The sequence below is a fragment of the Mandrillus leucophaeus genome, unplaced genomic scaffold (assembly GCF_000951045.1).
Source record: "Mandrillus leucophaeus isolate KB7577 unplaced genomic scaffold, Mleu.le_1.0 Scaffold220, whole genome shotgun sequence".
Lineage (NCBI taxonomy): Eukaryota > Metazoa > Chordata > Mammalia > Primates > Cercopithecidae > Mandrillus > Mandrillus leucophaeus.
Genome location: NW_012102255.1, coordinates 3,177,390 through 3,188,400, shown reverse-complemented (window position 1 = coordinate 3,188,400; position 11,011 = coordinate 3,177,390). Strand labels below are relative to the sequence as shown.

Here is an 11,011-nt window from a genome sequence, read left to right as displayed (position 1 = left end):
TTAAGGAAAAAGCTTCCTTTTTTGAGACAGGGTCTCACTCTGTCACCCAGGCTGGAGTGCAGTGGTGTGAAGCTGCAGCCTCAGCCTCCTGGGCTCGAGTGATCCTCCCACCTCAGCGTCCTAGGTAGCCGGGACTACAGGCTTGCTCCACTACACCTGGCTCATTTTTGTATTTTTTATAGAGACAGGGTTTTGCCATGTTACCCAGGCTGGTCTCAAACTCCTAAGCTCAAGCAATCCGCCTGCCTCAGCCTCCAAAGTGCTGGGATTACAGGTGGGAGCCATCACACCTGGCCTGAAAAGCTCATCTAAACTGTGGTTGTGTGTGTGTGTGTGTGTGTGTGTGTGTGTGTGTGTAGGCATTTCCCCCAGAGACAATTGTGCGTATACAGCAGGGCCTCATTATTCTCTAAGAGTAGGGGTAGAGGGTATTGGTGCCAGAACAGGCCAAACTGCTCGTATTTGGTTAAATTCAAGGTGGTAAATTCTTGTTGAATTGAAGTAATACAGCTCATCACAGGGTCTGAACACCCGGTAGCTGGAGGTGTGTGCAGTCCTTTCTTTGGTCCACGACAACACCATATTCTATTCTGTTCTATGTGAAAGGGGTCCAGCATGGATGGAGTTCCTCCTGCATGTCAGACGTCATGGAGAACGCAGATGGGGTGCCTGAATAAAAGGCATTATAATCCAGTGAGATGATAAATAAATACACACGTGCTTATAAGAAAGGTGTTCCATGGTGGACTCCACAGCTGAGATTCAATCAGAGGGCTTTGCGGTTAAAAGGGGGATGTGGTAGTATCTAGTTGGGGGATCATGAAAACTTTATTTATTCAACAAATATGTATTGAGAGGCAATCTTCTGTTCCAGGGCTCTGCTAGTGCTAGCGCTTCATGGAGGAGCCTGGAGGAGAAGATTAGCACCTGTTCTCCCCGGCGCATCCCTCCCAAATAGCAACGCAGAGCTCCAAACTTTTGTTTCTCTTCTCTAGTGTTTATGAGGGGGACCTTCTAGTCCTATCATTTTTTTTCTCTAACACAAAACGTGGAGGAGCTGGAGACCGATTGTGGATTGTGTGTTAATTCCCCTCAGTACTGCATTCTCCTGGATTGCAAAACTAATTTCCTCATTGACATTCACAGCTGGTGTTTGCTCCTACTTTCATAGTCTCCTGATGAAATGCTGACTGCAAAGGTGAGAGCTGCTGACACTGTTTGCTGTGTGGTTTCTTCCAGGATTTTTTTCCCAGGAAGCCATCCCGTCAGAGGGGTTCAAGTGATGAAAGTTGGCAAACTGCAGCTACATCAAGGCATGTTTCCCCAAGCAATGAAGAATCTCAGACTGGTGAGTGTGCCAAAATCTCACGTAGTTCTGCCTGGCATCCTTTTTTTCTGCAGTTGCTGAACCCTTTTGTTATTGGTTAGCAACTCTACATATGTGGGCATGCATACACACGCATGCCCAATGTGTGCTGGTAAATGTTTAACAACCACTCTGGAAAAAAAACCTGCTTTGTGACATTTGCCTATTTCTGTGATGCAGGCATGCCAACCACAGCTGATTTTAAATGTAAAATCAACCTTCTTGTAAAAATAATCTTAACAATTACTCTTGCACCCTGGTGCAAACCAGCCTCAGAACACCACTGCTCCTGTGCCCTCTCCACAAGGTCAACTCGTTTGTGCCTCCTCCCCATTGCCCACAGAACAGTCTGTATCCCTTGCACGGCAAGCCCTTGACCCTCTTTGTGGCAGTTCAGCTTTGCAGCCTCTTCTCCCCGCCCTTCCTCTCTCCCTTTCCACCCACCCAGTGCTCACTGCTGCTCACCAGGACCCACCGTGACCCTGAACTTCTCACTCCTCTGTCCTCACACAGCTATTTCCTCTGCCTTAAACGCCTTCCCCATCACAACCCCCTGGGCTTGACAGAACTCTGTAATCCCTTAAGGCCTAACTCCAGTGTTACTTTGCCATCCTACCCCTGCAGCTCTCTGCCCACCTTGCCAGGAGAGCCCTTTTCACATCGCAGTAGGCATACCTGATGGCCACCCCTACCCCTGCCCCCAGGAGAACGTGAGGGCTTCGTGGTTATCTCGGTAACCAGCTCAGTGCCATGAAGGGATCTGGAACTTAGGAAGTATTCGTTATTGGGGGAAGGAGGAAGGAGGAAGGAGGAGGGGAAGGAGTCAGTGAATATGGTTCTAGCAGTAAGTGTCAAGAAACTAAATGGGAGAACTGGTTTAGGGTTGGAATACCTTGTTAAAACACGATGGTTAGTTTCACCCGCTTAAGGAGTCTCCTCTGCCCAGAGGAGCCCAGGGCTCTCTGCTGTCTGGCTTTCCCACCTCAGCAGAACTCCCTCTCCTCCAGTCCATGACCCTTCCAAAGGAGAGCTCACATGCCCACCTAGCCAGGCACCGGTGGGTCATATGGAGACCTGGTGTGTGGGTATCATAGGAAGCACTTGACACTTTAACAGGACCCTCTGGGCCGCCATGCCCTTGTGTGCGGAAGAGTGGCGGTGGAAGGATCGGGCATCAGGGTTGCTCAGGGCATGTCCAGGGGCCGGCTGATCCCATAACATTGGCAGCCGCCCACATGGACCTGAGAGAAATGACAAATGCCTGAGGGATTCTTAAAAATAAGATTCCCCCGTGCTCATTTTTGCCGAATGCTAGCCAGAGTGCCTTTATTTGATCTTTAAATAAAGTCAGCATGTGGCCAACAGGAGTAACACTCGGATTTCCTGAAGGCACTCAGCTCTTCCTGTTCTTTTTCTCATGTCTGGCATGTTTACCCAGGCTAGGGGAAGAACACCACACTGTCTGTTGCAGCCTCACGAAGAACTTTCCTTTTCTGGTCTGGGGGGTACTTAGCCAGTCGAATCAGCGAGGTACAGAAGATCCTTATTAAGGGCTTACTGTGTGAAAGTCTTGACAGAAAAATGACGTACAGGAAATTTCCTAATGTACAATATACCCAACACAGGGCCACCTGCAAGCAAATGTTCATAAGTGATCAAACTAGACCTTTGTGTTTATATGGGACTAGAAACTATGAATACTGCTCGTACATACATGATACGTGATCATACTTAGTCCTCATGACAGATGACAGCTGTATGAGGTCAGCGGGACAAACAGGAATTCCTTCCTATTTGAAAAATGAAGGTGCTCAGGTTTGGAGACATGCAAGAGCTCCCCGAAAGTCACAGGAGGCAAAGCCAGGTGTATTTGTTCAATTTAATTCAACACGGTGATCAAATACTTCTGCTACTTTGGATAAGACCCAGGCTGGGTGCAGTGGCTCACATCTATAATCCCAGCACTTTGGGAGGCCGAGGCAGGCAGATCACCTGAGGTCAGGAGTTCAAGACCAGTCTGGCCAACATGATGAAACCCCATCTCTACAAAAATACAAAAACTAGCCAAGCATGATAACGGGTGCCTGAAATCCCAGCTGCTCAGGAGGCTGAGATGGGAGAATCGCTTGAACCCAGGAGGCAGAGGTTACAGTGAGCCGAGATTACACCATTGCCCTCCAGCCTGGGCGACAGTGTGAGACTCTGTCTCAAAAAAAAAGAAAACAAAAAAACAAAAAAACAAAAAAAATCAGTATGGAGTGTACAATTTAATGGAGGAAATAAACATGTACAAGTCATTAAATCCAGGCCAGAAACCAAGGCTCTGTTCTTTCCCTCTAGACTGGTCCAATTAAATAGATGAGGCTGTCTAGTAAGATCAGTGTGTAGAAATCCCTTAAGCTCTAGCCGAACTCCTGTTGCCAACTTGGGGAAAATAAGGGAGAAGATTTAGATTGCTGCTTTTCTTTCCGTGAAGCTTTGTTCATTGCCATTGCACACAGAACTCTTGAAGGAGACATCTAAAATCCCCAGGTATGAGGACAAGCCTGAACAAACCCAGACAGACATCTCGCTATGGGTTTTCAGGATAATGTGGCCTGGGCTGATGGTACTGACCATCACCAGCCCTTCTGATGACCCTCTTACTGCCCTTTCCATCCCTCATGCCCAGGTCTGTTCTGCTGCCCTCGTACTCTTCTGATGAGGTTGCATTGCCTCTTTCAGAAGCTTCTCTTGGTAATCATGTTAGCTTTTCCTGCTCTTGGTACCAAGGTGAAGCTCAGGCATGCACCCCGATAGATGCCAGTTGAAAGGTATTCTGGGAGCAGCGTCAGATTATCTGTCATGAGGCCTGGGGTTAAATGGTGGCCTTACCCAAACTTGCTATGTGTCTCTACAAGTCATTGTGTCTCTTGCCGAGGTCTGATGGTCAGCCAGGGAGCAAACGTGCACTCCTGGCAGAGTCGTAGAAAGAGTGCAAGGATTTAGAGTCAGTACGTCCAGGTTCCAGTCCTACCATTTGCATTCATCTCTGAATATAATTTCATTTGTAAAAGGAGGCTGATAGCTATCCCACAGAGTTGTTTTGAGGAGTAAGCGAGGCAATGCGCAAGAGTGTGCTGGCCAATCTCTAGCATTTTGAAGTGATTACAGATGGGTATTGTTACAGGAACGCTTGTTCTGATCACTCTCCCACTAGCTGGCCTGTTCAGTACTTGTGTTTGTAGTTTGGGGTACACGGTGGTTCCTCTGGTGAACAGTTATGTTCTATGCCTGCTCCCCAAGGTGAGTGGGAATTCCTCAAGGGACCTTACATTCCTTTTGTGTCTTCTGGTGCCACCTAACATAGACACACAGGCCCCCAATACAGCGAGCTCTGTTAAAGACATGCTTGAATGAATGGATTTTGGTAATGGATAGAAGACTTTAAAAGCCTCCCCCGACCCTGCTGTTCAGCTGTTTATGGTTAATGGACCAGATCTTCTCATGACCTTTGCTGAGCATTTGCTAGCGGAGGGATGGCCTGAATGTATCCATCCCTAGGAAAACTCACGTGACCTGGGAGTCTAGAAGCAGGTCAGTGTCTTCCTGCAGAAAGTCTTTCTTTCCTGAGCTTTCTCAGGACTCGGTTAACCTGGAGAGGGAAAAGGGAGGCTATACTCTTTGCCTTGTGAAACTGATGTCATCTTCAGACAGGCACCCCTGGGATGCTCTTTCTTGTCTTAGAAACCCTGGAAATAATGGAATGAAATCATTTGAATAAGGTTTTTGAAGACTGAGTTTGAACAGAAATCAGAGGAGCTTCAGACACAGAGATTTATTACAGATTCAGTTAGGCTCCAGCCTCCTCCAGGAAAGGAATCCACTTAGCCCAGCTCTGATTTGGTTTCATCTTCCGTTTCCACTGGGCTCAGCTGAAATTCTTCTGATTGCTGCCACGGGACAGTCCTGGGGTCCCTTTCCAGTGCTTCCCTCCTGCCCTCTCCTGTCTCTAATCTACTTTTATTTCTTTCCATTTATTTCTTAGAAGGCTTTTGTTTACTACTAATTTGACTTCTTGGACCTCAAGGACAGCCCATGTGGGCTGTCTTGTTAATCAGAGCTGGTTTTTTCCTGTGAACGCTGCATGCTGCAGGCTCCCGCACCCCGGCCCTAGTGGAGTTGCTTTTTAGCAAAAGTCTGGTTCCAAAACTTAGACTTCTTTCCCCTCGGTATCCATTTTTTTTTAAATCTGTATTTAAACTTTTGTATCATAATTTTTCCCTTCTCTTTTAATTTTATTGAAGTATTTTATATCTTGAGCATTTTTTTAGCTTTTTTTGCATCTAAATAGAGAGCACAAGGCCGCAAGTCCTAGAGATTGCTTCTTTTATTCTTGCATCAGCCACCCTGATTTCCAGCCCCAGCAATGGCTGATTTAGAGCATGCAGTTCTGTTGGTCCCATGCCTTAATCTGCTACAGTGATTCTTAACCTCTTTGGTCATATCCCTATTTAGGAATCTGATGAGGGCCACTGACTAACCAGAGAAAGGTTAAATATACACAACCTTTTGTATATTTGGTGTGGATGGCGGCTTCAGAGGCTCCCTGAAGCCCTTCCATGGACTAAGTGTCCATGGTGTCTAGGTTAAAAAGCCCTCCTCTAAACAGTTAACATCATACTTTACCGTGTGGGGAGGTGGGAGGGAAAGAGGTAGAATAAGAAGGCACACAGAGACGATGTTCCATAGTTGTCACTAATACGTTCAAAGAGTTGTTTGGAAGCCCCTAGCTCTGATATTTATGAATGGTTCCTACTGACCTCCAAATAGAGAATAATAGTTCCAAGAGTGTGTTTTTGAACCAAAAAAGAGAAAAGAAAATAACGGATAAAATGCAAACACAGTGATTAAGCCGTATTATGGGCAATAAGCAGAAATTTACCTACCAGGAAGTGTAAGTTCAGTAGTAACAAGGAGTTAGATGGGGAACGTGAACTTGTACCTCCACTTGGCAGTAATAGGGTATCATCACCTCATTCTCTTGCTGCAGCGATGTCAGAGAAAGCCACTAAAGCAGGTTGAGGTAAAATTCAGAGTCTCATAACGGAATACTCAAAACGTCTGTGCTTCGGTTAAAAATCACTCACTGTGACAAGAACCAGGAAGACCTCAATCTTAATGAAAATCAAAGCAATTAGTAGACACCAATTCCAAGATAACAGAGATGTTAGAATAATCTGACAGATTTTAAAGCAGCCATGATAAAAATGCTTCATCAAGGAATTACAAACACCTTCAAAATAAATGGAAAAAGTAGAAAACCTCAGTTAAGTAGAAGCCATAAAGAAGACACAAATAGAAATTTAAGAACTGACAAATATAATAATCAAAATAAACAGAAGGGAGCTCCACAACAGAATGGAAGAAACAGAGGAATGAATTGGTGAATGTGAAGATAAGACAATTGAAACTGCCCAACCTGAAAAACAGAAAAAAATACTGAAGAAAAAGTAAAATTGAATGGTGCCTCAGAGGATCAATAACAAAAAGATCTAACATTGAAGTCCCAGAAAGAGAAGTAAAAGAGGGTGAGGTGGAAAAAGTGCTTGAAGAAATAACGGTGGAGGCATCCAAATTGGAAAGGATGAAATAAAATTATCTCTATATACAGATAATATGATCTCATATGGAGAAAGCTCTATAGATTACACACACACCCCAAAAAATGTTACAACGAATAAGTGAATTAAGCAAGGTAGCAGGATACAAATCAACACACAAAAATCAGTTGTATTTCTTTTTTTTTTTCCTTTTCTTTTTTTTTTTTTTTTTGAGACAGAATCTCGCACTGTCACCCAGGCTGGAGTGCAGTGGTGCAATCTTGGCTCACAAAAATCAGTTATATTTCTAAACATGAAAAATCAACAATTCGAAAACAAAATTAAGAGAATAATGCCATTTGCAATAACACAAAACTGAGTAACATACTCAATTATTCTCCATGAAGAAGGCATAAATAAGGAGAATTACATCTCATGTTCATAGGTTGGAAGACTTAGTATTATTAAGACGTCAATATTACCCAAAATGATCTTCAGATTCAATGCAATCTCTATCAAAATCCCAATGGCTTTTTTGGGGAAGAAATAGAAAAATACATCTTGAAATATATATGGAACCTCAAGGAATTCCAAATAGCCAAAAGCAGTCTTGAAAAAGAAGAACAAATATGGAGAACTCACCGTTCTTGATTTTAAAATTTATGAGAAAGCTACAGTAGTCAAAACAGAGTGATACTGGCATAGATGGACATATAGACCAATGGAATAGAATAGAGAGCCCAGAAATAAACCCTTGAATATATGGTCAAATGATTTTCAACATGGATGCCAAGACCACTCAATGGAGAAAGGATAGTGTCTTCAACAAATAGTGTTGGGGAAACTGTATATCCACATGCAAAAGAGTAAAGTTGGGCCCTTACCTAACACCATATAAAGGATCAAAGACCCAAACGTAAGATCAAAAGCTTCTACTAGACTCTTAGAAGAACACATTAAGGAAAAAGCCTCATGACATTGGACACAATAATGATTTCTTGGATATGGCACCAAAGGTACAGTCTACAAAAGAAAATATAAACAAATTGGACTTCACCAAAATTAAACACTTTTGGGCATCAAAGGATACCATCAACAGAATAAAAAGCAAACCATAGCATGGGATGTATACATACAATGGAATATTATTCAACCTTAAGGAATAAAATTATGACACATGCTACACATAAATGAACCTTGAAGGCATCGTGCAAAGTGAAATAAGCCTAACAGAGAAGAACAAATATCATATTATTCCACTTATATGAGGTACCTAGAACAGTCAAATACCTAGAGACCGAAAGTAGAACAGTGGTTGCCAGAGTTTGAAGGGAGGAGGGGATGGGAAGTTACTGTTTAATGGGTACACAGTTTTGGTACAGCATGATGCAAAAGTTATGGATAGTAGTAATGGTTGCACAACAATGTGAGTGTACTTAATGCTTTTCAAGAGTTAAAAATAGTTAAAATGGTAACTATTAGTGTTTTGTGTACTTTACCACATTGGTTTTTAAAAAAAGAATAGTGGAAAACTCTCCAAATTTGGCAGGAGACATAAACCTGTAGTTTCAAGAAGCTAAGTGAACTGAACAGTACAAACCGAAAGCAGTTCACACCAAGACTGTGGATCATACTCAAACTTCTGAAAACTAAACACACACACAAAAATGTAAGTCCTAAAAGCAACAAGAGAAAAATGACAACTTACCTGTAGAGGAAAAACAGTTTGAATGACAGTGATTTTTCTCATCAGAAACCACAGAAGCCAGATGAAAGTAGCATATTTTTTTCAAGTACTGAAAGAAAAGAACTGATAACCCAAAACTTGGGTTGCCCTTAGAATTTATCTTGTCCAGCAAAAATACCCTTCAGGAATGAAGAAGAAATCAAGACATTTTCAGATGAAGGAAAACTAAAAGAACTTATCACTAGCAGACTTACTGTAAAAGAATGGCTAAGGAAGTTCTCTAAACAGAAAGAAAAGGATAAAAGAAGGCTCTTGGAACGTCAGGAAAGAAGAAAGAATATGGTCAGCAAAAATGTGGGTAAGTAAAATGATCTTTCCTTCTCCCTTTGAGTTTTCTAGATTGTTTGATAGTTGAAGCAAAAATTATAACATTATCTGATACGATTCTAAATGTATGTAGTAGAACTATTTACGGCAATTGTATTCCAAATGGGGGAGTGGGGGAGGGTAAAAATGTAAAGGGAAGTAAGGTTTGTACACTTGAGTTCAACTGGTAAAATGACACTAGTAAACTGTGATAAGGTATATACATATATATGTGTAGATATACATATATACATACATAGGTATATTACATACAAGTTATGTATACATATATATGTGTGTGTGTGTATATATATATAAAATATATGTAAATAATAAGACCTGGAGTAACCACAAAACTATATAAAGTAATACACTCAAAAGCAATGAAATTCTAAAAAAAGTTTAACTCACAGGAATGCAGGAAAAAGAAACAAACAAAAAGAGAGCAAATGAAAAACAAAAAATTAAATGGCAGATTTAAGCTCTACTATATTAATAATAACATTGTAAATTATGTAAGTGGTCTATGTAAAAGGTGTAAATTTCCTAAATACACCAATTAAAAGACAGCGATTAGTAGAAAAGATTTTTAACACATTACCCAAGCATATGTTGTCTGTAAGAATTCTTTTTAAATAGAATTATACAAATAGGTTGAAAGCAAAAGGATGGAAAAAAATATATTATAAAAACACAATCACAAGGAACCTGAAGTAGCTATATCAATATTAAGTAAAGTAGACTTCAGAGCAAAGAAAATGTTATGAGAGACAGAAAGGGACATTGTATAATGAAAAAAAGACCAGTCTACCAAAAAAGACATAGCAGTACTAAATATGTATGCACCAAATAACACAGTTACAAAACATGAGAAACAAAAACTGATAGAACTGAAAGGAGAAATGAACAGACAGATAAGCACAGCTGGGAACATCAAACCTCTTCTGTCAACAGTTGGTAGAACAACTAGACAGAAACTCAGCAAGGATACAAAATAATTCCGTAACACCATCAACCAGCGGGATCTGACATTTAGAAAACACTTTACCCAACAATAACAGAATGCACATTTTTAAAGTAACTATAGTACAAAAAGAGACCATTTTCATGCCATAAAACAGATCTCAATAAACATAAAAACATTCAAGTTAATACACAGCAAATTATCTGACCACAGTGGAATTAAATTAGAAATCAGTAGCAATATTTGGAAACAAAACCAAATCCACACCTTCTAGCTCTGTGTCTGGCACAGCACACTGTACAACACATTGGGACTTGGGTTGCTCTTAGAATTTATCTTGTCCAGTCTCATTATTTAGCTGAGGAAACGTAACTTCTTCAGGGTCTCTCAGGGCTTAATAAAGATTGATTGATTGATTGATTGAACAGTGGCACAACAGCAATGCTGCTTCTGGAATGGTTACTACCACTGGAAAGCACAGACCTGAGCTCACCACATCTGTAATCCCTCCTAAGGGTCCCGTGGGCCACCTGGTTCCTCCCTCCTCTGGGTGCCCCAGCACTTTGCATCTCTGTTGAACACACACTGTTCCACTGTAATGATCTGGTATTTACTTTCTGTCCCTCTGACTATGCCAGAGCTTCTCCCAGGGCAAGGGCCACGTTTTATTCATTACAGCTGCTCAGACAGTATTGAGTGAATGAATGGGTAGATGTTATCTCTAAGGAAATTCTGCCTCCCAAGAGGACAGATTTCTCCAGCAGAATGTACACTTGGAGGGTTATCCAAGGTGTAGAGTAGAGTGGGGTCTCCAGGGGTGCTGCTGAGCTGAGGTGGGTCATCAAAGTCTGGGATTCTCTGCTGTCCTTGCAAAGGGCTTTTTGTGCCTCCAGAGCTGCTTAACGTGTTGTACCTCTTGCTTCTTGCATTTCCTCCTTTGAATGCCCCAGACCAGCTTCCTCCTCCCTGTGCCCCACCCTCTGCTTTTCTTTTTATTATTATTATTTTTATTATTTTTTAAATTTTATTTTATCTTATTTTATTTT

At 41.8% G+C, this 11,011-nt stretch overlaps 1 long non-coding RNA gene across 1 annotated transcript in view; it reads left to right on the top strand.

The window, feature by feature from the left end:
- The first annotated feature begins 1,203 nt into the window (after positions 1 to 1,203).
- LOC105540505 overlaps positions 1,204 to 11,011 on the top strand; it is a 23,646-nt gene continuing 13,838 nt past the window's right edge. Inside the window, exon 1 of the long non-coding RNA XR_001006198.1 lies at positions 1,204 to 1,348. This is a non-coding gene — a long non-coding RNA (uncharacterized LOC105540505). The remainder of the gene's footprint in view (positions 1,349 to 11,011) is intronic.